The following is a 7,763-nucleotide window of genomic DNA, read 5'->3' as shown; positions in this document are numbered from 1 at the left end:
CACCCTCTCGCTCACTCGCTCACGCACACACTCTCGCTCACTCGCTCACGCACACACTCTCGCTCACTCGCTCACGCACACACTCTCGCTCACTCGCTCACGCACACACTCTCGCTCACTCGCTCACGCACACACTCTCACTCGCTCACGCACACACTCTCGCTCACTCACGCACACACTCTCACTCACTCACGCACACACGCACTCTCACACTCACGCACGCACGCACTCTCACACTCACTCACGCACGCACTCTCACACTCACTCACGCACTCACTCACGCACGCACTCTCGCACTCACTCACGCACGCACTCTCACACTCACTCACGCACACACTCTCGCTCACACTCTCGCTCACTCGCTCACGCACACACTCTCGCTCACACTCTCGCTCACTCGCTCACGCACACACTCTCGCTCACACTCTCGCTCACTCGCTCACGCACACACTCTCGCTCACACTCTCGCTCACTCGCTCACGCACACACTCTCGCTCACACTCTCGCTCACTCGCTCACGCACACACTCTCGCTCACACTCTCGCTCACTCGCTCACGCACACACTCTCGCTCACACTCTCGCTCACTCGCTCACGCACACACTCTCGCTCACACTCTCGCTCACTCGCTCACGCACACACTCTCGCTCACACTCTCGCTCACTCGCTCACGCACACACTCTCGCTCACACTCTCGCTCACTCGCTCACGCACACACTCTCGCTCACACTCTCGCTCACTCGCTCACGCACACACTCTCGCTCACACTCTCGCTCACTCGCTCACGCACACACTCTCGCTCACACTCTCGCTCACTCGCTCACGCACACACTCTCGCTCACACTCTCGCTCACTCGCTCACGCACACACTCTCGCTCACACTCTCGCTCACTCGCTCACGCACACACTCTCGCTCACACTCTCGCTCACTCGCTCACGCACACACTCTCGCTCACACTCTCGCTCACTCGCTCACGCACACACTCTCGCTCACACTCTCGCTCACTCGCTCACGCACACACTCTCGCTCACACTCTCGCTCACTCGCTCACGCACACACTCTCGCTCACACTCTCGCTCACTCGCTCACGCACACACTCTCGCTCACACTCTCGCTCACTCGCTCACGCACACACTCTCGCTCACACTCTCGCTCACTCGCTCACGCACACACTCTCGCTCACACTCTCGCTCACTCGCTCACGCACACACTCTCGCTCACACTCTCGCTCACTCGCTCACGCACACACTCTCGCTCACACTCTCGCTCACTCGCTCACGCACACACTCTCGCTCACACTCTCGCTCACTCGCTCACGCACACACTCTCGCTCACACTCTCGCTCACTCGCTCACGCACACACTCTCGCTCACACTCTCGCTCACTCGCTCACGCACACACTCTCGCTCACACTCTCGCTCACTCGCTCACGCACACACTCTCGCTCACACTCTCGCTCACTCGCTCACGCACACACTCTCGCTCACACTCTCGCTCACTCGCTCACGCACACACTCTCGCTCACACTCTCGCTCACTCGCTCACGCACACACTCTCGCTCACACTCTCGCTCACTCGCTCACGCACACACTCTCGCTCACACTCTCGCTCACTCGCTCACGCACACACTCTCGCTCACACTCTCGCTCACTCGCTCACGCACACACTCTCGCTCACACTCTCGCTCACTCGCTCACGCACACACTCTCGCTCACACTCTCGCTCACTCGCTCACGCACACACTCTCGCTCACACTCTCGCTCACTCGCTCACGCACACACTCTCGCTCACACTCTCGCTCACTCGCTCACGCACACACTCTCGCTCACACTCTCGCTCACTCGCTCACGCACACACTCTCGCTCACACTCTCGCTCACTCGCTCACGCACACACTCTCGCTCACACTCTCGCTCACTCGCTCACGCACACACTCTCGCTCACACTCTCGCTCACTCGCTCACGCACACACTCTCGCTCACACTCTCGCTCACTCGCTCACGCACACACTCTCGCTCACACTCTCGCTCACTCGCTCACGCACACACTCTCGCTCACACTCTCGCTCACTCGCTCACGCACACACTCTCGCTCACACTCTCGCTCACTCGCTCACGCACACACTCTCGCTCACACTCTCGCTCACTCGCTCACGCACACACTCTCGCTCACACTCTCGCTCACTCGCTCACGCACACACTCTCGCTCACACTCTCGCTCACTCGCTCACGCACACACTCTCGCTCACACTCTCGCTCACTCGCTCACGCACACACTCTCGCTCACACTCTCGCTCACTCGCTCACGCACACACTCTCGCTCACACTCTCGCTCACTCGCTCACGCACACACTCTCGCTCACACTCTCGCTCACTCGCTCACGCACACACTCTCGCTCACACTCTCGCTCACTCGCTCACGCACACACTCTCGCTCACACTCTCGCTCACTCGCTCACGCACACACTCTCGCTCACACTCTCGCTCACTCGCTCACGCACACACTCTCGCTCACACTCTCGCTCACTCGCTCACGCACACACTCTCGCTCACACTCTCGCTCACTCGCTCACGCACACACTCTCGCTCACACTCTCGCTCACTCGCTCACGCACACACTCTCGCTCACACTCTCGCTCACTCGCTCACGCACACACTCTCGCTCACACTCTCGCTCACTCGCTCACGCACACACTCTCGCTCACACTCTCGCTCACTCGCTCACGCACACACTCTCGCTCACACTCTCGCTCACTCGCTCACGCACACACTCTCGCTCACACTCTCGCTCACTCGCTCACGCACACACTCTCGCTCACACTCTCGCTCACTCGCTCACGCACACACTCTCGCTCACACTCTCGCTCACTCGCTCACGCACACACTCTCGCTCACACTCTCGCTCACTCGCTCACGCACACACTCTCGCTCACACTCTCGCTCACTCGCTCACGCACACACTCTCGCTCACACTCTCGCTCACTCGCTCACGCACACACTCTCGCTCACACTCTCGCTCACTCGCTCACGCACACACTCTCGCTCACACTCTCGCTCACTCGCTCACGCACACACTCTCGCTCACACTCTCGCTCACTCGCTCACGCACACACTCTCGCTCACACTCTCGCTCACTCGCTCACGCACACACTCTCGCTCACACTCTCGCTCACTCGCTCACGCACACACTCTCGCTCACACTCTCGCTCACTCGCTCACGCACACACTCTCGCTCACACTCTCGCTCACTCGCTCACGCACACACTCTCGCTCACACTCTCGCTCACTCGCTCACGCACACACTCTCGCTCACACTCTCGCTCACTCGCTCACGCACACACTCTCGCTCACACTCTCGCTCACTCGCTCACGCACACACTCTCGCTCACACTCTCGCTCACTCGCTCACGCACACACTCTCGCTCACACTCTCGCTCACTCGCTCACGCACACACTCTCGCTCACACTCTCGCTCACTCGCTCACGCACACACTCTCGCTCACACTCTCGCTCACTCGCTCACGCACACACTCTCGCTCACACTCTCGCTCACTCGCTCACGCACACACTCTCGCTCACACTCTCGCTCACTCGCTCACGCACACACTCTCGCTCACACTCTCGCTCACTCGCTCACGCACACACTCTCGCTCACACTCTCGCTCACTCGCTCACGCACACACTCTCGCTCACACTCTCGCTCACTCGCTCACGCACACACTCTCGCTCACACTCTCGCTCACTCGCTCACGCACACACTCTCGCTCACACTCTCGCTCACTCGCTCACGCACACACTCTCGCTCACACTCTCGCTCACTCGCTCACGCACACACTCTCGCTCACACTCTCGCTCACTCGCTCACGCACACACTCTCGCTCACACTCTCGCTCACTCGCTCACGCACACACTCTCGCTCACACTCTCGCTCACTCGCTCACGCACACACTCTCGCTCACACTCTCGCTCACTCGCTCACGCACACACTCTCGCTCACACTCTCGCTCACTCGCTCACGCACACACTCTCGCTCACACTCTCGCTCACTCGCTCACGCACACACTCTCGCTCACACTCTCGCTCACTCGCTCACGCACACACTCTCGCTCACACTCTCGCTCACTCGCTCACGCACACACTCTCGCTCACACTCTCGCTCACTCGCTCACGCACACACTCTCGCTCACACTCTCGCTCACTCGCTCACGCACACACTCTCGCTCACACTCTCGCTCACTCGCTCACGCACACACTCTCGCTCACACTCTCGCTCACTCGCTCACGCACACACTCTCGCTCACACTCTCGCTCACTCGCTCACGCACACACTCTCGCTCACACTCTCGCTCACTCGCTCACGCACACACTCTCGCTCACACTCTCGCTCACTCGCTCACGCACACACTCTCGCTCACACTCTCGCTCACTCGCTCACGCACACACTCTCGCTCACACTCTCGCTCACTCGCTCACGCACACACTCTCGCTCACACTCTCGCTCACTCGCTCACGCACACACTCTCGCTCACACTCTCGCTCACTCGCTCACGCACACACTCTCGCTCACACTCTCGCTCACTCGCTCACGCACACACTCTCGCTCACACTCTCGCTCACTCGCTCACGCACACACTCTCGCTCACACTCTCGCTCACTCGCTCACGCACACACTCTCGCTCACACTCTCGCTCACTCGCTCACGCACACACTCTCGCTCACACTCTCGCTCACTCGCTCACGCACACACTCTCGCTCACACTCTCGCTCACTCGCTCACGCACACACTCTCGCTCACACTCTCGCTCACTCGCTCACGCACACACTCTCGCTCACACTCTCGCTCACTCGCTCACGCACACACTCTCGCTCACACTCTCGCTCACTCGCTCACGCACACACTCTCGCTCACACTCTCGCTCACTCGCTCACGCACACACTCTCGCTCACACTCTCGCTCACTCGCTCACGCACACACTCTCGCTCACACTCTCGCTCACTCGCTCACGCACACACTCTCGCTCACACTCTCGCTCACTCGCTCACGCACACACTCTCGCTCACACTCTCGCTCACTCGCTCACGCACACACTCTCGCTCACACTCTCGCTCACTCGCTCACGCACACACTCTCGCTCACACTCTCGCTCACTCGCTCACGCACACACTCTCGCTCACACTCTCGCTCACTCGCTCACGCACACACTCTCGCTCACACTCTCGCTCACTCGCTCACGCACACACTCTCGCTCACACTCTCGCTCACTCGCTCACGCACACACTCTCGCTCACACTCTCGCTCACTCGCTCACGCACACACTCTCGCTCACACTCTCGCTCACTCGCTCACGCACACACTCTCGCTCACACTCTCGCTCACTCGCTCACGCACACACTCTCGCTCACACTCTCGCTCACTCGCTCACGCACACACTCTCGCTCACACTCTCGCTCACTCGCTCACGCACACACTCTCGCTCACACTCTCGCTCACTCGCTCACGCACACACTCTCGCTCACACTCTCGCTCACTCGCTCACGCACACACTCTCGCTCACACTCTCGCTCACTCGCTCACGCACACACTCTCGCTCACACTCTCGCTCACTCGCTCACGCACACACTCTCGCTCACACTCTCGCTCACTCGCTCACGCACACACTCTCGCTCACACTCTCGCTCACTCGCTCACGCACACACTCTCGCTCACACTCTCGCTCACTCGCTCACGCACACACTCTCGCTCACACTCTCGCTCACTCGCTCACGCACACACTCTCGCTCACACTCTCGCTCACTCGCTCACGCACACACTCTCGCTCACACTCTCGCTCACTCGCTCACGCACACACTCTCGCTCACACTCTCGCTCACTCGCTCACGCACACACTCTCGCTCACACTCTCGCTCACTCGCTCACGCACACACTCTCGCTCACACTCTCGCTCACTCGCTCACGCACACACTCTCGCTCACACTCTCGCTCACTCGCTCACGCACACACTCTCGCTCACACTCTCGCTCACTCGCTCACGCACACACTCTCGCTCACACTCTCGCTCACTCGCTCACGCACACACTCTCGCTCACACTCTCGCTCACTCGCTCACGCACACACTCTCGCTCACACTCTCGCTCACTCGCTCACGCACACACTCTCGCTCACACTCTCGCTCACTCGCTCACGCACACACTCTCGCTCACACTCTCGCTCACTCGCTCACGCACACACTCTCGCTCACACTCTCGCTCACTCGCTCACGCACACACTCTCGCTCACACTCTCGCTCACTCGCTCACGCACACACTCTCGCTCACACTCTCGCTCACTCGCTCACGCACACACTCTCGCTCACACTCTCGCTCACTCGCTCACGCACACACTCTCGCTCACACTCTCGCTCACTCGCTCACGCACACACTCTCGCTCACACTCTCGCTCACTCGCTCACGCACACACTCTCGCTCACACTCTCGCTCACTCGCTCACGCACACACTCTCGCTCACACTCTCGCTCACTCGCTCACGCACACACTCTCGCTCACACTCTCGCTCACTCGCTCACGCACACACTCTCGCTCACACTCTCGCTCACTCGCTCACGCACACACTCTCGCTCACACTCTCGCTCACTCGCTCACGCACACACTCTCGCTCACACTCTCGCTCACTCGCTCACGCACACACTCTCGCTCACACTCTCGCTCACTCGCTCACGCACACACTCTCGCTCACACTCTCGCTCACTCGCTCACGCACACACTCTCGCTCACACTCTCGCTCACTCGCTCACGCACACACTCTCGCTCACACTCTCGCTCACTCGCTCACGCACACACTCTCGCTCACACTCTCGCTCACTCGCTCACGCACACACTCTCGCTCACACTCTCGCTCACTCGCTCACGCACACACTCTCGCTCACTCACTCGCTCACTCGCTCACGCACACACTCTCGCTCACTCGCTCACGCACACACTCTCGCTCACTCACTCACTCACTCACTCACGCACACTCTCGCTCACTCGCTCACGCACACACTCTCGCTCACACTCTCGCTCACTCGCTCACTCTCGCTCACACTCTCACACTCACTCACGCACGCACTCTCACACTCACTCACGCACGCACTCTCACACTCACTCACGCACGCACTCTCACACTCACTCACGCACGCACTCTCACACTCACTCACGCACGCACTCTCACACTCACTCACGCACGCACTCTCACACTCACTCACGCACGCACTCTCACACTCACTCACGCACGCACTCTCACACTCACTCACGCACGCACTCTCACACTCACTCACGCACGCACTCTCACACTCACTCACGCACGCACTCTCACACTCACTCACGCACGCACTCTCACACTCACTCACGCACGCACTCTCACACTCACTCACGCACGCACTCTCACACTCACTCACGCACGCACTCTCACACTCACTCACGCACGCACTCTCACACTCACGCACACTCTCACTCACTCACGCACACTCTCACTCACTCACGCACACTCTCACTCTCACTCACTCACGCACACTCTCACTCTCACTCACTCACGCACACTCTCACTCACTCACACACTCACACTCTCTCACACACTCACGCACTCTCTCTCACACACACTCACGCACTCTCTCTCACACACACTCACGCACTCTCTCACACACACACTCACGCACTCACTCTCTCACACACACTCACTCTCTCACACACACTCACGCACTCTCTCTCACACACACACACACTCACTCAC

At 60.1% G+C, this 7,763-nt stretch overlaps 1 protein-coding gene across 1 annotated transcript in view; it reads right to left on the bottom strand.

Annotated features, from left to right (window-relative positions):
* slc38a9 (solute carrier family 38 member 9) overlaps positions 1–7,763 on the bottom strand; it is a 25,446-nt gene that overhangs the window by 4,321 nt on the left and 13,362 nt on the right. The gene's annotated exons all lie outside the window — the stretch shown is intronic.

The sequence above is a fragment of the Sinocyclocheilus grahami genome, unplaced genomic scaffold, assembly GCF_001515645.1.
Source record: "Sinocyclocheilus grahami isolate Dianchi unplaced genomic scaffold, SAMN03320097.WGS_v1.1 scaffold911.1, whole genome shotgun sequence".
In the NCBI taxonomy this organism is placed as follows: Eukaryota; Metazoa; Chordata; class Actinopteri; order Cypriniformes; family Cyprinidae; genus Sinocyclocheilus; species Sinocyclocheilus grahami.
The sequence above is the reverse complement of the archived record's forward strand: the minus strand, read 5'-3'. Positions and strand labels throughout refer to the sequence as shown.